This window comes from Arachis hypogaea, chromosome 17 (assembly GCF_003086295.3).
Source record: "Arachis hypogaea cultivar Tifrunner chromosome 17, arahy.Tifrunner.gnm2.J5K5, whole genome shotgun sequence".
NCBI lineage: Eukaryota > Viridiplantae > Streptophyta > Magnoliopsida > Fabales > Fabaceae > Arachis > Arachis hypogaea.
This window is the reverse complement of record NC_092052.1, coordinates 41,034,531-41,053,865: the sequence shown is the minus strand read 5'-3', so window position 1 is coordinate 41,053,865 and position 19,335 is coordinate 41,034,531. Positions and strand designations below refer to the sequence as shown.

The following is a 19,335-nucleotide window of genomic DNA, read 5'->3' as shown; positions in this document are numbered from 1 at the left end:
TTGATCAGGATCATAAGCTTCATCTTCAAGAGAAGCTTCCTGATTACTGCCAGTGAAGAGAGAACTTTTGTGTGGTCTAGAAATTCGCAGATAAATCCTCGTTGCAAGTATAGCTTCTAAACCAACAAAAATCCTTTCATACAAATGTTTGGTTGTCAGAAGTAAAAAACCCCTTAAAAATTGATAACCGAAGTATTTAAACCTCGGGTCGTCTTCTCAAGGAACTGCAGGGAGGTGTTCTTATTAATGGTATGAGTCTTGTAAATTGGGGGTTTTGAAAATAAGGAACAAGTAATTTAAATGACAAGTAAAATAAATAAATAACTATAAAATAAACTTTTGGCAATGTATGAAAATTAGGAAGTCATATCCTAGTTACTCTTATGAGAATTGAGTTTAACCCCACTTAGTTAAGCTTTACAAAAGCAAGGGAAAGTCAAGTGGACTAATTAGTTAGATTCCCAAGTCCTAGCCAACTCCTAAGGAAAGACTAGAGTTAGTGGAATTCCAGTCAATTAGAGAAATTAATTAACAATCACGATAAGTTTAATAACTCAAGAGCCTCCAGTTAATCAATTAAAGCCAAGAATATAAAAAAGTTAAATAAGAATCATAAATCTGAAATACCTCAATTGCATTTAATAAAAGGAAATTAATCCAAAAATATAAAGAGTTCATAAGCTAATTTGGCAACATAAGTAATTAAATGAGAGCATTAAAGTATCTGAAAGTAAAAGAGAGATATAAAGTAAAAGAAATATTGAACCTGATGAAGAGTTGAAATCCTAAATCCTTTAAGAGGAATCCTAATCCTAAAACCTAAGAGAGAGGAGAGAACCTCTCTCTCTAAAAACTACATCTAAACTATGAAAAGTGAATAATGATCGACCTCTCTTGAATGGATGCATTCGCCCACTTTATAACCTCTAATCTGTGCTTTCTGGACTTGGATCTGGGCCAAAAAGGGTTTCAGAGATCGCTGGGAGCGTTTTCTGCAGTTTCTGGTGCGTGGCGTCTGTCACACGTCCGCGTGGGTCACGCGTACGTGTCATTTGTGTTCTGCTCAAGGCACGCGTCCGCGTCAGTCACGCGTTCGCGTCACTGCCTTTTCGCGCTAGGCATGCGGCCGCGTCGTCCATGCGTTCGCGTCGCTGCCAGTTTCTTCAAAAACTCCATTTTGTTCTTTTCTTCCATTTTTGTATGTTTCCTTTCCATCCTTGAAATCATTCCTGCCTTAGGAGATCTGAAAATACTTAACACACAAATCACAACATCGAATGGTAATAAAAAGTAATTAAAATAAATATTTTTAAAGCATAGGAAACATGTTTTTCACATATATCACATAATAAGGAAGGGAAAGTCAAACCATGCAATTTCACATGAATAAGTGGGTGAAGGATTGAATAAATCACTTAAATTGAGCACAAAATATATCATAAAATATGGGTTTATCAGCCAGCTGCAGTTTTCATCCCAGTGAGATGTTGAGAGATCATGTTGACTTGTTGGGTCAAGATCTTATTCTGAGCCAGGATGGCATTCAATGTCTCAACTTCATGAACCCCTTTCTTCTGAGAGGTTCTATGATTTACAGAATTCCTCTCAGAGGTGTACATGAATTTGTTGTTTACAACCATCTCAATGAGCTCTCTTGCTTCTGCAGGCGTTTTCTTCAAGTGGAGAGATCCACCTGCAGAGCTATCCAAGGAAATCTTGGATATCTCAGACAAGCCATCATAGAACACGCCTATGAGGGACCACTCTGAGAGCATGTCAGGAGGACATTTCCTGATCAACTGCTTGTATCTTTCCCAAGCTTCATAGAGGGATTCACCTTCTCTTTGTCTAAAGGTTTGAACTTCCACTCTAATCTTGCTCATCCTTTGAGGAGGAAAGAACTTAGCAAGAAAAGCATTTACTAGCTTTTCCCAAGAGTCAAGACTCTCTCTAGGCTGGGCATCCAGCCAGAACTTAACTCTATCTCTTAGAGCAAAGGGAAAAAGCATCAGCTTATAGACTTTCGGATTAACTCCATTAGTCTTTACAGTATCACAGATCTATAAAAATTCTGCTAAGAATTGATGTGGATCTTCCAATGGAAGTCCATGGAATTAGCAGTTCTATTGAAGAAGAGAGACTAACTGAGGCTTAAGCTCAAAATTGTTAGCTCCAATGGCAGGTACAGCAATGCTTCTGCCATAAAAGTCAGAGGTAGGCATGGTGAAGTCACCAAAGACCTTTCTAGGCTCCTCTTGTGGTTCGTCCATATCCTCTGTTTCTTGTTCAAAACTTTCTGAAAGATCTCTTCCGGAGTGTTGTGCTTTAGATAGTTGTAAATGCCTCCTTAGAGTCTTCTCAAGTTCAGGATCAAGAGTCAAGAGGGGTTTTTTTATCCTTGTTCCTGGTCATAAACAAGAAGAAAAGAAAGAAAAGAAAGAGACCATGCCAATAGGCAAGAAGCTCCTTCTTAAAGTCAGAAGTAGAGGAAGAAGAAGAAGATAAAAAAAAACATAAAAAATAATTAAAAGAAGTAAAGAAAAAATACCTTGGAAATAGTAGATAAGAGTAAACAAAAGAAGATAGAATAAAAAAATGAAAAAGAAATCACAAGAAAGCTTTTTGTACCACTTGGATAAAAGAGCTTCCAGTGAAATATGAAGAAAGACAATAAAAAAGAAGACAAAAGAAGAGAGAGGAGTATACTTTGAAAATAGGGGATAGAAATAATTAAGATAAGAAGGAAGAATACAGAGGGGAAGAAGAAAAATGATATGAGTAGAGATGAGATGAGAAGAGGTATAAATAGAAAAAGTAAATAACAATATTTTATTTTTATTTATTTATTTAATTAATTTTCGAAAAATTAGATTAATTTTAAAAAGATTTGAATTTTAATTGTTAAATTTTCGAAAATAGAAGAGAGAGAAGAGAGGGAATTTTCGAAAATAGAGAGAGAAGAGAGTTAGTTAGGTGGTTTTGAAAAAGAAGAGAGAGAAGATAAGATGGATATTTTTGAAAATTTGAGAGGGAAAAGTTAGTTAGGAGGTTTTGAAAAAGATGAGAGAGAAGATAAGATATTAATTAAGAAAAGATAAAAATAAAAATAAAAAATAAAAGATAAGATGAAAAAAAAGATTTGAAATCAAAATTTAAAATTAGAAAAAGATAAGATAAGGTTTTAAAAAAGTTTTGAAAAAGATATGATTTCAAAATTAGAAGTTAGAAAAGATAAGATAAGAAACAAAAAGATAAGATTAGAAAATTGATTTTAAAAAAATTTAAATTTTTTTTTAATTTGAAATCTAAAAAAGATAAGATAAAATTTTTGAATTTTGAAAAAGATATTATGTGATTTTGAAAAAGATAAGATTTTTTTTGAAAAAGATATGATTTTTATTTTTGAAAATTTTGATTTTTGAAAACTTGACAAGATAAGATAAGATAAAATTTTAAAATTCAAACCTGAATTTTTTGAAAAAATTTCGAAAAATTGGTTAAAAATTAGTTAGAAAATATATTTTTTTATTTTTTTATTTTTTGATGAAAGAGAAAAACACAAAAAAGACACAAGACTTAAAATTTTTAGATCTAGTGCACCCAAATTTTTGAAAATTTGGAGGGAAACACAAGGGAACACCAAACTTAAAAATTTTAAGATCAAGACACACACAATACTCAAGAACACTTTAAAGATGAACAAGAACACGAAGAACAAAATTTAAAGACTCAAAGAACTCAAGAACATAAAAAAGAACACTAAACTTAATTTTTAGAAAACTAGAACAAGATTTTTCGAAAATTGCAAGAAAATAAACAAGAAAATACCAAAATTAAAGACTTGACACAAGATTAAACAAAGAAAAATTATTTTTGAAATTTTTTAGAAAAAGACTCAAAGAACATGAAATTACTAAGAACATATCAAAAAATGCAAGGATTAAACAGAGAAAGTAAAAATATTTTTGAAAAACTTTTTTAAAATTTTTGAAAATTAGAGAAGGAAAAATAAAATTAAAAGTTTCAACAAGAACAAAAACAGAGACTCAAATCAAGAACAAAAATTGAACAAAGAAAAGAAAAATATTTTTGAAAAAGATTTTAGAATTTTTCGAAAAATTGGGAAGAAGCATTAAGTAGAAAAGCTAACAAAATTAAAAAATTACCTGATCCAAGGAGTAAGACAATCCGGCAGTTTGTCCAAACTCAACAATCCCTGGCAACGGCGCCAAAAACTTGGTGCACGTGTATGCAAAACCCACACTATTTTGTACAATAGCAACAGTACCAGCAAGTGCACTGGGTCGTCCAAGTAATACCTGAGCGAGTGAGGGTCGATCCTACGAGGATTGTGGCTTGAAGCAAGCTTGTGGTTGTCTTGCAGGTCTTAGTCAGGCGGAATTAGAAGGAGTTGCATTATCAGTGATATAAACATAACATTTTCATAAGTTGTGAAAGGGAATAAGTGATAGGATTAGATTGAGAGTTGGAGTTGCTTTGTCTTTCTGAAGTAACTCTGGTACTACCGTCTTCTTTGCTTGTGAATGATCTTCTTCTATGGCAGGCTGTAAGTGATCAAAGCCATGCCAATGGTCTTTGATCTCCTCTGCTATAGAATGAACGCCAGGGCCCTTGGTATTCAATCCAATGGAGGATGAAGCGCATAGCAATCCATTCTCTTGACGATCCTACTCAAAACTCTACAAACAAGGTAGAATCTTTTGGATTAGAAAATACCGCTTCTTGGATCTAGCCTATACCACGGAGACCTTAATATCCCCAGAGATTGGCTGAACTGGTGTCTCGAGAAGTCCCCGGTAAAATCGTGGATTAACCGTCTGAGAGATGTAAATCCATAGCTGTTGATTCGTGCGTTCCGGCCAAGTATTCACACGAATCCAAGTAGACGCGGGTGTTTGTCAGGCACGTTTGTCTTGATGTGATGAACAGAGCCAATTTGTCAAATCGTCTTGTTCATCACGATGAAAATCGGGATATACATCTTTGAGATAGATCATACACGGATTGAAGAAGAAGAAATAGTACTTTAATTAATTCATAGGACTCAGCAGGGCTCCTCCCCTCAACCTAGGAGGTTTAGAAACTCATACTGAAAATAAAAACAATGGTGGAAAAGTAAAAATGACAGACCTCCCTCTACGGGAGGTGCTCAAGGTTTTGAAACCTCTAAGTCTGTAAGTTTTTTGTGAGTGTTTGGGCTGCGCTTTGATGAGATCCACATTCCATGAGGTCTCTGGGGTGTGGAATGCCAGCTAGGGGGTCCACTCTGGGCCTTTGGACGCTAGGCTCTGCTCTTTTGGCGTTGGAAGTCTTGAAGAGTGCAGGTAGCTAGCATTGGACGCTAGCTTTGGGCCTTCTAATCCGAAGAAAAGTATGGACTATTATATATTGCTGGAAAGCTCTGGAAGTCAGCTTTCCATATCCATTGAGAGCGCTCCATTTGGACATCTATAGCTCGAAAAAAGCTCTTCCGAATTCAGGCAGGTCAGATCTGGACAGCATCTGCAGTGCTTCCTCTGTCTCTGAATCAGACTTCTGCTCCAGCTCCTCAATTTCAGTCAGAAAATACCTGAAATTGCCCAAAAACACAAAAACTCATAGTAGAATCCAAAAATGTGATTTTAACACTAAAACCTATAAAAACTTAATAAAAACCAAATAAAAACTACTAAAAACTATATGAAAATGATGCCAAAAAGCGTATAAAATATCCGCTCATCAATGATGGTTATGATGATGAAAGATCGATGTATATGAAATGTAGTTGGTTGTTTAAATGGGTAAGGAAATTGTTGAATGTGTATATGGAATTGTTGAATGATTGAAGGAAGAAATTGGGTATTGGTGTGAGGTGACGTGGTTAGAAGGCATATGTGTATGTTTTGGGGAGTTTTAGTGTTGTTTTGATTATAAAAATTTGATTTGAAATCAAGTATTTGGAAAGAAAAGAGGTTTTGGGGTTTTTGATAAAACTTGATTTTTGACCAACTTTGGCGTGCTAGAACTCGGCCTTCAGTCCCCCAAATTTTGTCAAACTTATTTCAAATAAAAATTGGGTCCGTGAAGTTTATACTATTCTAAGAATGGATGAAAAATCATTTAAAATAAAAGAGTTATGCGCGTTTGAAGTTTGGTATCAAATATTGGAAATTCTGCAACTTAGCAACTTTTTGAGGAAAGGGAGGGGTCGCTATGCAAGCATGCACACGCGACACGAGATTTACTCACTGGCTTGATATCTCGCATACGCGAGTGGCACACGATACACGAGATGTTCCTCCTGTTTTGCCCTCTCGCATACGCGGACATAAACTCGCTTATGCGATACCATTGTTTTGGCTAAAAGTGGGATTTTTGCATACTAAACTAATTCTCTAAATTTTCAAACTTCTTTTACACTTGTTTAAGGTCCGTTAGTGAGCCTTTAGGCCTTAGAATGAGGATGAGCGTGTCAAATAAATTGAGGAGATAAGGGTTTTGTGAAGTATTAACTGAACTAATGAGGCATTGGTAACATTGAATGAGAGGAGATTGATGAGGATGGTGGAAGTAATGATGATTTGTAATTAGATGAGATATATGTGATCCCGGGTAAGAGGTAGTGGAATTGTCCACCTGCTCTGGGTAAGAAATGAGGAAGAAGAATGATAAAAACTGAGTTAATTATGAATTTTGAATGAATATGAAAGAATTGAAAAGATATTAAGAATGCAAGATGAAGAAGATTGAATTTGAATGAAGGATGATGAGGATTGATATTGAAGTATGATATTTGAATGAATTGAATGATATTGAGATAATTATGACCGGGTAAGAAGCGGTGGCATTGTCCATTCACTCCGGGTAGGATGCAGTGGTGTTATCCACTTGCTCCGAGTAAGAGTCGAGACTCCAGGTAAGATGCAGTGGTGTTATCCACTTGCTCCAGGTAAGAGTTCGAGACTGCAGATAAGATGCAAGGGTTGAGTTCTGTCGCCGCTTGCTCCGGGTTGAGAACTATAACACCAGCTGGGTAAGAGGCAAGGATGAAGTTGTCCCCTACTCTAGGTATGCGGGTAAGACGCAAGGGTTGTGGTTTGGTCCCACTTGCTCCATGTTTGGTGTTCTGTCCAAGATTAGCTACCGGACGTGTCGGGTTTGGCTTTATAACTGACAGATGAGATTCATCGGCCATAGGACAGGCATACATCATATGCATTTGTTTATTTTGTTTGAGTTTGTATTACTTGGGATTACCTATTTGATTAACTATGTCTAATTGTTATATGTTCTACATGTTGTATCTGCATTCTATCTGTGTTTTCCTTATCTGTATTGTATGTCCATGCAACTAAGAGATCCCTCGTGTGGTGGAGGTGTGACGAGGATTGTTCCACCGGTGATTCGGAGGGTTAGGAGGAGACAGGAGGGGGTGTCAGGATAAAGATGGATTTAAGAGCTAAATACATTAGACAACCACCCTAATTTAAGGTTTAGTATATTATTTTAAGTTTAAATAAGAGTGTCGGAGTTCTAGGATTACTTTTTTCTTTTCCGGGATCTTATACATTATGTATGTTGGCACCTTTACCATACTGAGAATTTTCGGTTCACATTCCATACATATATTGTTGTTTTTTAAATGCAGGACATGAGACACCGCACTGAGCATTTTGGAGACTCTTAAAAGCAAAGAACTATTGTGGGACTCGATGTTTGTATTTTGTTTAAGTTTATATATGTATATAGATTCTCCACCTTGTATATATTATGTTTTGTCCCTCTTAGAGGCTAACTTGTATATATATGTATACTCTGATCGGCCTTTGCTTCGCAGGTTGAGCCTAGAGCTTGTTATTTGTATCTTTGGAACTCTAGTCTTATATATACATTATCTTTTCTACTCGATCTTATCTACCTTTCTACGTTTACCCGATCGTGACTGATGCGCTTTTCTGTTTGTATTTCGTTTCAACTTTTTCTTCAAGGCTCCTAGATAACTCCTTTTATCAATATATCTATATATGTATTTTATTTTTTGAGGTCGTAGTGCCTTGCCACCTCTGATTTACGTCATAGGCGTAAAGCTCTGTGTAGTAGGGTGTTACATAGAGCCTTCTATCACATTGCTTGAACCAATAATGATATTAACACATTCTTCTTTTTGTACAAGATGAGTGGTGCGCAGAAATCGTGACGGTTCCATTCCTTGGTAACGGCGCTAAAAACTTAATACGCACGTTCATAATCTTAGTTCTTTGTCACAACTTCGCACAACTAACCAGCAAGTGCACTGGGTCGTCCAAGTAATAAACCTTACGTGAGTAAGGGTCGATCCCACGGAGATTGTCGGCTTGAAGCAAGCTATGGTCACCTTGTAAATCTCAGTCAGGTGGATTCAATTGATTATGGAGATTTAATAATTAAAAGATAAATAAAACGTAAATTTAAAGATAGAGATACTTATGTAATTCATTGGTGAGAATTTCAGATAAGCGTATAGAGATGCTTTTGTTCCTCCTGAATCTCTGCTTTCCTGTTGTCTTTATCCAATCATTCATACTCCTTTCTATGGCAAGCTTTATGTTAGGCATCACCGTTGTCAATGGCTACATCCTGTCCTCTCAGTGAAAATGGTCCAATGCGCTGTCACTACATGGCTAATCATCTGTTGGTTCTCGATCATACTGGAATAGGATCCATTGATCCTTTTTCGTCTGTCACTACGCCCAGCACTCGCGAGTTTGAAGCTCGTCGTAGCCATCCCTTCCCAGATCCTACTCGGAATATCACAGACAAGGTTTAGACTTTTCGGATCTCAAGAATGGCCATCCATGGATTCTAACTTATACCACGAAGATTCTGATTAAAGAATCCCAGAGATATTCATTCAATCTAAGGTAGAACGGAAGCGGTTGTCAGGCATGCGTTCATAGGTTGGGAATGATGATGACTGTCATGATCATCACATTCATATTGAGGTGTGAATGAATATCTTAGAATCAGAATAAGCTTGAATTGAATAGAAAAATAATAGTACATTGTATTAATTCATGAGAAACAGCAGAGCTCCACACCTTAATCTATGGTGTGTAGAAACTCTACCGTTGAAAATACATAAGTGATAATGGTCCAGGCATGGCTGAGAGGCCAGCCCCCAAAACGTGATCAAAGGATCAAAAGACAATCCAAAGATGTAAACACAATAGTAAAAAGTCCTATTTATACTAAACTAGTTACTAGGGTTTACAGAAATGAGTAAATGATGCAGAAATCTACTTTCGGGGCCCACTTGATGTGTGCTTGGGCTGAGCATTGAGCTTTACACGTGTAGAGGCTTCTCTTGGAGTTGAACGCCAGTTTGTAACTTGTTTCTGCCGTTTAACTCCACTTTGCAACCTGTTTCTGGCGTTTAACTCCAGAATGCAACATGGAACTGGCGTTGAATGCCGGTTTGCGTCATCTAAACACGGGCAAAGTATGGACTACTATATATTACTGGAAAGCCCTGGATGTCTACTTTCCAACAAAATTAAGAGCGCGCCATTTGAGGTTCTGTAGCTTCATAAAATCCACTTTGAGTGTAGGGAGGTCAGAATCCAGCAGCATCTGCAGTCCTTCTTCAACCTCTGAATCTGATTTTTGCTCAAGTCCCTCAATTTCAGCCAGAAAATACCTGAAATCACAGGAAAACACACAAACTCATAGTAAAGTCCAGAAATGTGAATTTTATTTAAAAACTAATAAAAATATACTAAAAACTAACTAAATCATACTGAAAACTATATAAAAACAATGCCAAAAGCGTATAAATTATCCGCTCATCACAACACCAAACTTAAATTGTTGCTTGTCCCCAAGCAACTGAAAATCAAATAGGATAAAAAGAAGAGAATATACTATAAATCCCAAAATATCAATGAAACTTAGCTCCAATCAGATGAGCGGGACTTGTAGCTTTTTGCCTCTTAAATAGTTTTGGCATCTCACTTTATCCATTGAAGTTCAGAATGATTGGCATCTATAGGAACTTAGAAGTTAGATAGTGTTATTGATTCTCCTAGTTCAGTATATTGATTCTTGAACACAGCTACTTTATGAGTCTTGGTCGTGGCGCTAAGCACTTTGTTTTCCAGTATTACCACCGGATACATAAATGCCACAGACACATAACTGGGTGAACCTTTTCAGATTGTCACTCAGCTTTGCTAAAGTCCCCAATTAGAGGTGTCTAGGATTCTTAAGCACACTCTTTTTTTTGCTTTGGACCTTGACTTTAACCGCTCAGTCTCAAGTTTTCACTTGACACCTTCACACCACAAGCACATGGTTAGGGACAGCTTGGTTCAGCCGCTTACACCAGGATTTTATTCCTTTAGGCCCTCCTATCCACTGATGCTCAAAGCCTTGGATCCTTTTTATTTACCCTTGCCTTTTGGTTTTAAGGGCTATTGGCTTTTTGCTCTTGCCTTTTGGTTTAAAGAGCTTTTGGCTTTTTCTGCTTGCTTTTTCTTTTTCTTTCTTTTTTTTGCATTTTTTTCTTTTTTTTTCTGCAAGCTTTTGTATTCACTGCTTTTTCTTGCTTCAAGAATCATTTTTATGATTTTTCAGATTATCAAATAACATTTCTCCTTTTCATCATTCTTTCAAGAGCCAACATATTTAACATTCATAAACAACAACTTCAAAAGACATATGCACTGTTCAAGCATTCATTCAGAAAACAAAAAGTATTGTCACCACATCAAAATAATTAAACTAATTTCAAGGATGAATTCGAAACCCTGTACTTCTTGTTCTTTTGTTTTTAAAACAATTTTTATTTAAGAGAGGTGATGGAGTCATAGGACATTCATAGCTTTAAGAAATAGACACTTAAACACTAATGATCATATAGTAAAGACACAAACATAATTAAACATGAAGCATGGAAACCGAAAATAGAAAATAAATAGACAAGGAGATTAAGGAATGAGTCCACCTTAGTGTGGGTGGCGTCTTCCTCTTGATGATCCTATGGAGTGCTTGAGCTCCTCTATGTCTCTTTCTTGTCTTTGTTGCTCCTCCCTCATAGCTCTTTGATCTTCTCTAATCTCATGAAGGATGATGGAGTGCTCCTGATGCTCCACCCTTAGTTGTCCCATGTTGGAACTTAATTCTCCTAAGGAGGTGTTGATTTGCTCCCAATAGTTTTGTGGAAGAAAGTGCATCCCCTGAGGCATCTCAGGGATTTCATGGTGAGGAATTTCCTCATGCTCATGTTGAGGTCCATGATCTCTTATTTGCTCCATCCTTTTCTTAGTGATGGGTTTATCCTCTTCAATGAGGATGTCTCCCTCTATGTCAATTCCAGCCGAATTGCAGAGGTGGCATATGAGGTGAGGAAAGGCTAACCTTGCCCAAGTGGAGGACTTGTCAGCCACCTTGTAAAGTTCTTGAGGTATAATCTCATGAACTTCCACCTCCTCTCCAATCATGATACTATGGATCATGATGGCCCGGTCTATAGTAACTTCAGATTGGTTACTAGTAGGAATGATTGAGCGTTGAATGAACTCTAGCCATCCCCTAGCCACTGGTTTGAGGTCATGCCTTCTTAATTGAACCGGCTTGCCTCTTGAGTCAATTTTCCATTGAGCTCCTTCCTCACATACGTCTATGAGGACTTGGTTCAACCTTTGATCAAATTTGACCCTTCTTGTGTAGGGGCATGCGTTCTCTTCCATCATTGGCAAGTTGAACGCTGATAAACCCATATTTCATGAGTTCTTTTGTGCTTAATTAGAGTGATTTATTCAACTCTTCACCTACTTATTCACATTAATTTCATGGTTTTACTTTCCCTTCCTTATTATGTCATGTTGTGAAAAACATGTTTCTTAAGCTTTAAAAATTAATCATTTTAATTACCTTTATTTCCATTCGATGCCGTGATTAGTATGTTGAGTAGTTTCAGATTTTCTAAGGCAGAATGACTTAAAGGATGAAAAAGGAAACATACTAAAATGGAAGGAGAAAGCAAAACGGAGCTTTAAAGAAACTGGTATCCACGCGATCGCATGGATGACGCGATCGCGTGCCAAGCACGAATCAGCAGCGACGCGGCCGCATGACTGACGCGACCACGCGCCTTAAGCAGAACGCACATGACGCGGTCGCATGACTGATGCGACTGCGTGGCAAGGAAAAGCTCCGAATGACGCGACCGCGTGACCCACGCGGACGCGTGACAGAGGCCACGCACCAGAAATTACAGAATACGCCCCCAGCGAATTTTGAAGACTTTTTTGGCCCAGATCCAAGTACAGACAGCATAGACCAGAGGTTATAAAGTGTGGGAATGCTTCCATTCAAAGAGAGCTCGGATATTTTTACCTTTCAATGATTTAGATTTAGTTGAGAGGGAGATCTTCTCTCTCTCTTTTAGGATTTAGGATTTCTTCTTGTTTTAAGAGTAACTCTGGATCCCAGGTTTAATGTTCTTTTAGTATTACTTCTATTTATTTATTCCAACATTTGAATTGATTATTATAATTTGATTTATGAATTCTCCCATGTTACAGACTGTTATTTGAATTAATGATAATTGAGGTATTTTCAGTTTATGATTGTTCTCTTTGATTTAAGTTACCATTGCTTCCCATCTAAGGACCTCTTTATCATTCCAGCAATTTTACTTTTCCTCTTTTGGTTCTGGTTAAGAATTTAGTAACTCAACAGTTATTAAACTCAACATAATTGATAATCGTTATCTTGCTAATTGAGCTGAACTTAAATAATCCCAACCTTTTCTGAGGAAATAATTAGGATTCGAAAGTCAATTTAATTAGTCCCTTGACTTTCCTTTGCCCTGGTGAAGGTTGATCAAGTGGAGTTTAGATTCAACTTTCATTATTGTTGAGAGAGATAACTAAGTTGGACCTCTAATTTCCCTACCTTGCTAAAAGTTTCTTTACAGTTATTATTTATTCTTAATTGCCATTTAATTCACTCATCATTTAAATTACTTGCTTCTCACCTTCTAAACCCTGATTACAACCTTTATAGCCAATAATAAGAACATACTTCCTCGCAGTTCCTTGAGAAGACGACCCGAGGTTTGAATACTCGGTTAACAATTTTTAAAGGGGTTTGTTACTTGTGACACCCAACACGTTTGTATGAAAGGACTTTTGAAGGTTTAGAAACTATACTTGCAACGAGGATTTATCCGCAATTTTCTAGACCACGCAAAAGTTCTCTCATCAAAATGGCGCCGTTGCCGGGGAACTGCTAACGTGTGCCTTATTATTGGTTATTGTAAATATTTTTCTTTTGCTTGTTTATTTACTTTTGTTTTTCCTTTTTTATCTTTATTTGCTACTATGAACTCTCACCCCTCTCGCTTTGAGTTTGGTTCTAATATTATTAAAGGAAATAGAAGTTACAGCAGGAATGTGCATCAAGGTCAGACCAATCAAGGATGGATGGAACCAAGAGGATCTAATCAACCATTTTGGCAGCAACACCCTCCGAGATATCCTGGACAGAGACCATTCTACCGTGCATACCCAGCTGAAAGACATGGTGGACAACCTTGTAATTACCAACAAGCCCCACCCCGTGCATATGAACCATCCTTTCAACATAACCTCGAACCACCACACTCACAAGCTTTTCTTCACCATTCGCCATCATATGATCCTTCCTTACCCCAATACCAATCCAATCGTTCCCAATCATCACCACTTTCCTTTGTATCATGTCCAAGTCTGGCAAACCGCGAAGCAAAGGATCGCCTAAAGGAAACAGTAATTAAATTTCAAACAACCATTCAACAACTGGAGCAAGCACTAATTCAATGGGCCACTAGGCGCTCAAATATACAAGGATCAACCACAGCCCCATGTGGACAGCCCGATGAAGAGCGTAGCATGAAAGAAATACTAGAGACTCCAGTGGACAAGACAGAGAATGAATTCATACTAGAACAAGTGGAAGAAGCTGTCATTGTTCAAGAAGAAGAGTTGGTTGAAGATCTAGGCGATGCTGAACTTCCTTGGGAATCTAGAATTGAGGAAAACTCCATCCAAGATGCCACAGTTGATGCTAAGGAGGATACCGTACAATCTCCAAGGCAAGTCGTTTACGAAGAATCAGACGGAATAATCCAAGAAGCAAATTTCCTTGATGATGATAGTCACAAGTCTAGTTCTCCTAGTGATGAACTTGCATCCGCAAGTGAATTCTCTGAGATCGAAGAATCTTCTCCAAGTGAATATGAAGATGATGCGGAGGTAGATTTCTCTCAACCTCCAATCTATGACTCGAGTGATGAGGAAGACATAGAAGACTTTGACCAGGATACAGATACAATTGAAGATCTTTACAAGGAAGTGGAAGAATTCACAGAAGAGCACAAGGAAACAGAACTTGCAGAACCACCAAAAACACCTATCCCAAGGCCATTACCACCCAATACAAACTTCAAGTGGGTACAATCCTTAACTTATAATTTTACTTATTCACTTGAATATGGTTTGCTTGAAACAGATGGCCAACTTAGAGCTCTCTGCGGCTTTAAGAGTAAGAGGGAAATGGCTCGTATTCAGAGCTGGTGCACCAGGTTCAATAAGGTTCCACGCTTCACCTCGAAGTACACGGATTGGTATCATGCTCAATTGCATGGATCACAGAGAACGTTTGGTCACCACGGTGAGATTCTACTTTTTAAGCCGCCCGGATGGAGACATGTAGACCAAGACGGAGGCGGATTTAAACGCAAGGCTTGGAATCCTGAGGTTTATTCTGACATTTGTTACCCCAGGAGCCTAAAAATTTGTTTGAAGCTGCTCAGAAGCTTTACATGCCTAGTTTGGGACCCCGGAGGCTATTGGCATTCCAAGCACTGGTGGAGATTTTTGGACGAATTTAAACACAAGCCACCATAACAGGATACTCTTCCAATGTCCAACTTAAGGACTTTAACTAAAAGTGCTAGGTGGGAGACAACCCACCATGGTATGGTCGCCTCTTTTTCAACTTATTTCCTGTTAATTGCTTTCATTTTTCCTTTTTCATTTTAATTTATTAAACCTGGAATCATGCATAGCATTCATGTCCATCACTGCATCCTGCATTTTTCAGTTTAAAAAAAAAAACGGTTGCACGACGCGACCGCATGCCCCATGCGATCGCGTCATATCGCGAAAAACACCACCCATGCGACCACGTGACCCACGCGGCCGCGTGATATATATATATATATATATATATATATATATATATATATATATATATATATATATATATATATCGGCGTAAGGATCCAACGAACAGAAAGTTGGGCTGGAATCGTGCGGCCCTTGTGCGTTTTGCACAAATTAGCCCACGCGATCGCATGCCCCATGCAATCGCGTCACTTATCCAATACCAATCCCACGCGACCGCGTGAGCGACGCGATCGCGTCGCATGGATTGCACATCACCCCAAAAGGAGACAGAGAGTTGCGCTAAAACGGTGCTGGAGTCGTGCGTTTAGCACAACTTCCAGCGACGCGATCGCGTGACCCATGCGATTGCGTCACCCTTCTTTCCCCCTTCTCATGCGATCGCGCACCCCACGCGATCGCGTCACTCCCATTCTCGTCCCAGCCACGCGACCGCGTGCCCCACACGGCCGCATGGATTTGAAAATATAACCCCCCCAGCCCGCGAACCCTATCAGTCGCGAGCCCCCTCCCACCCCCAACCCTCTTCTCCCTCTCTGCTCCCTCTCCCTCCAACCACCACCCAGCACCACCCAGCCGCCACCGCCGGCCACCCAGACGCCGCCGCCACCCCGTACGCCGCCGCCCCAACCCCCTCCCCTCCCTTCTTCTCCCTTCCTCCTCTCCCCTCCCCTCTCCGCCACTGCCTCCGCGCCCACCGCCCCCCCTCACCGCCACCCAGCCGCGCCCCCTCCCTCTCCGCCACCCAACCACACCCCCCTTCTTCTATCACCAACCCAAAACCCTCGCTGCCACTGCCCCCTCAGCCACCACCGCGTCGCCGTGCACCACTACCACGCCGGACGCCGCCGCAGCCACCTTCTTTCCTGTTCCACCCCTTCCGCTTACCAGGTTCCGCAACACGCAACCTTTTTATCCGTTCGTCACTTTTCTATTTTTATTCCGTTTATGTTCATGATTAGGATAGCTAGACTTGCATGTTGTAGTGGATTTTTAGGTTGTTAGGTAGCTTAGGCTGTGGTTAGTGGATCTAAGCCTGTTTACTTGCACTGTTCTTACTTCTGTTTTATCCTATGTGCAAATTTGTTGCTGCTATATTCATGATTCATATGCTGCTTTCTTGTATGTTGCTGCTGTTTACATTGAGTTTTTATGTTTATTTTATATCTATGTACATGCAGCTTGATTTTTTAATTCATATGAACTAATATGATTGCTGTTTATTTTCCGGGATAATCCAATTTTAGCCGGAATGCTGCCCAAATTTTTTTTTAAATTGTTTTCATTCATGTTTTGGTTTGGCATTTCTGAAATCTGTTTTACTCTGCTTTACCCAAACCATTACATGAATGCTATGACAGACTTTCTTATCCTTTTTGATTTTCTGGTTCATAAACTGCTTGTTCAATTATGAGTACTTCTATTCTTACCTGTGAATCCTTGTTATATGGAATTTTTCTATGCCACTTACCTTCCTAACTCACTAATTTTAATTTACTAATTTCCTTTTCAAATCCTAACCATACTAACCCTTTTGATCTCTTTTCTGATTATTTTCACTTTCCTCTACCTTTCTAACCATGGCATATTGCTTATTTTTTTCTATTTAACATAAATTCAATCACATTTCATATACTCATTTTCCTTATTCTATTCCTCCCTTACCGCTTTGAGTTTCCTTTGTTTAAATTGCCTATTTGCTTTCCTATTTTTTATCCATTCTTGGTTTTCTGTTTTCCAGGATGTTTGCCTCACAGAGGAAAGGTAAAGGCAAGGCTACTGGCAAGCATAAGAGAGGAGATTCCTCCCAGTCCATCATTTTTCTAATGCACGATTCCTCATGGCGGGAGAAGAATTTCACACAGCAGGAAAAAGCTAACCAGCTGCTCCCTTCGACTGATCCTATAAAATTTGCAAACCGGTACTGTGAGCTGAAGTACCCGACTTTTGCAAACTCCAGAAATCTATACCTGGAACGTACCTTGAAGATTCCAGAAGCCCTCCAGCAATACACTACTGAGCAAATCAAGCAAAGGGGCTGGTTCTTTCTGGAGAGATCACTGACAGAGGTCAATGCATCTTGGGTCCGGGAATTCTATTGCAACTACTACCTTACTACCCTAGATACAGTGAACCTGAGGGAAAAGCAAATTCTGGTTACTGAGGAGGCCATAGAGACCATTCTCCAGCTCCCAGCCAAGTCCGATCAGCCAGATGGTTTTGCACAGGCTGAGGAAAACATGGGCCAGATGTAGTTTGACTGGGATGCTGTGAAGGCAAGGATAGCTCTCGACCCTGCTATTCCTTGGGAGATGGGTCAGAACACCACTATGCCTAGAGGGATCAAGAGAGTGTACTTAAATGATGAGGCTCGGCTATGGCATCAGATCTTGAGTAATTTTGTGATGCCGAGTACTCACGAGACGGAGATTCCGGCTACCATGATTACCCTCCTTTGGTGTGTGATGGAGGGTAAGGACATTTATCTGCCTCGTTTTATCCGGCATTATATGGCCAGGGCCCACGTCCGAGGCACCCTCCCCTTTCCTTACCTGGTTACACGGCTAGGCCGTCAGGCTGATGTGCCTTGGGAGGATGCCGATGAGCGACCACCAGCAGCGGACTGCAGGAAGATCATCCCGCACAGCAGGAACTTCCTTGCCCTGGGCTACAGACCACCACCTGTCACTGCTACTGATGAGACAGTCCCTCCATCTACTGGACCCTCTTCATCCACAGCTGCCCCAGCTGCCCCTGCTGCCACCACTGCACCTTCACCCGCCTCTGAGCCAGTTTATCGCCTCGTACACCATCTTTTCCGCCAGCTTGATCAGATGGAGAGCCGTAACAGGCGCCGGTATGAGAGATTGGAGCACCGCAGCAGGCGACGCTATTCCCATCTGAAGCTGATGATCAGACAGGGCGCCGACATCCCCTCCGAGCCCGACACCCCTTCAGAGCCATCAGAGGAGGAGGAGGATGAGCACGAGGAGGAGACTCATTCCCAGGCGGAGACTCATCAGCAGGCAGCCACAGAGCAGACTGCCCCGCATCAGGAGGTTATGCCCCAGATTGAGGCTGCAGATCCAGAGATCCGATCCAGTCAGTCCCCCCTCTACAGCAGCCAGACTCTCAGCCCACCACCGCCACAGAGACCCCAGCTACCATCCCTACCAGTGATGACACTCCTTCACACCCGGCTTGTTTGAGCATCGAGGACGATGCTTCCTTTTAAGTGTGGGAAGGTCGCCATCTCTGGTGTTTATTTTGGTGAACTACTACATACCTTTTCTTTTATTTTTGATATTTTTTTCTGTATTTTTCTCTTTTTCTTTTACTGTTATTTTCTGAGTACTTATACATTGCTACTTGTGTATTTTACTCTATTTTCTGCATTTTGCATTTTTTGTTCATATTTTAGTCATTTAGTTCATGTTAGTTATTTAGTTTAGTTTGCAATTCTAATTTATTAGTGGATTAATTAGTATAGTTTACCCTTTTTAGCATAAGATAGTATAGTTTAAATAGAAAAATATAAAGGGAGTAAACTAGAAACTTTAACAGAATCAAAACAACCCACACCTTGTATATATAGCATTACATGTTAGTTGACAACATTTCATCAAGGAGGAACATTAAAACTTTAAAAACTACCCTAAATAATTTTTTTCAAGAGAATAATGGGAATTTTTAACTAAACCTGCATACAATATATGAATGATATATGATGCTTGAGTTAGAGAACACACAGCCTGTGAGTCTTGAGCTTAAATTGTATGGTTGCATTCAAACCATAGTTTCATTTCTGTGTGTTACATTTCTTTTTTCTGATGTTCTTTCCTTTGCTTTAATCCATATGTCCAATTATAGAATATAGAATAGATACATACCAAGAGAATGATTGAGGCCATCATTTGATTTTAGCTCACTCACCCCAAATTAGCCTACCTTTTATATCACCCTTGTTAGCCCCCTTGAGCCTTTAAATCCCCTTATATTCTATTTAGCCACACTACTAGCCTTAAGCAGAAAAACAAAATAAAATCCCAAGTGAATTCTTGGTTAGCTTAAGATAGAAAAAAAAATATGAATAGAGTAAAATGTGGGAAACCTTTTGGGAACATGA

General features: G+C 39.2%; 1 non-coding gene across 1 annotated transcript; it reads left to right on the top strand.

Moving 5' to 3' along the window:
- The first annotated feature begins 1,770 nt into the window (after window positions 1–1,770).
- LOC112768076 (small nucleolar RNA R71) lies at window positions 1,771–1,877 on the top strand. Its single transcript, XR_003185514.1, has one exon. It is a non-coding gene; the product is annotated as a small nucleolar RNA R71 (small nucleolar RNA).
- The last annotated feature ends 17,458 nt before the right edge of the window (window positions 1,878–19,335 follow it).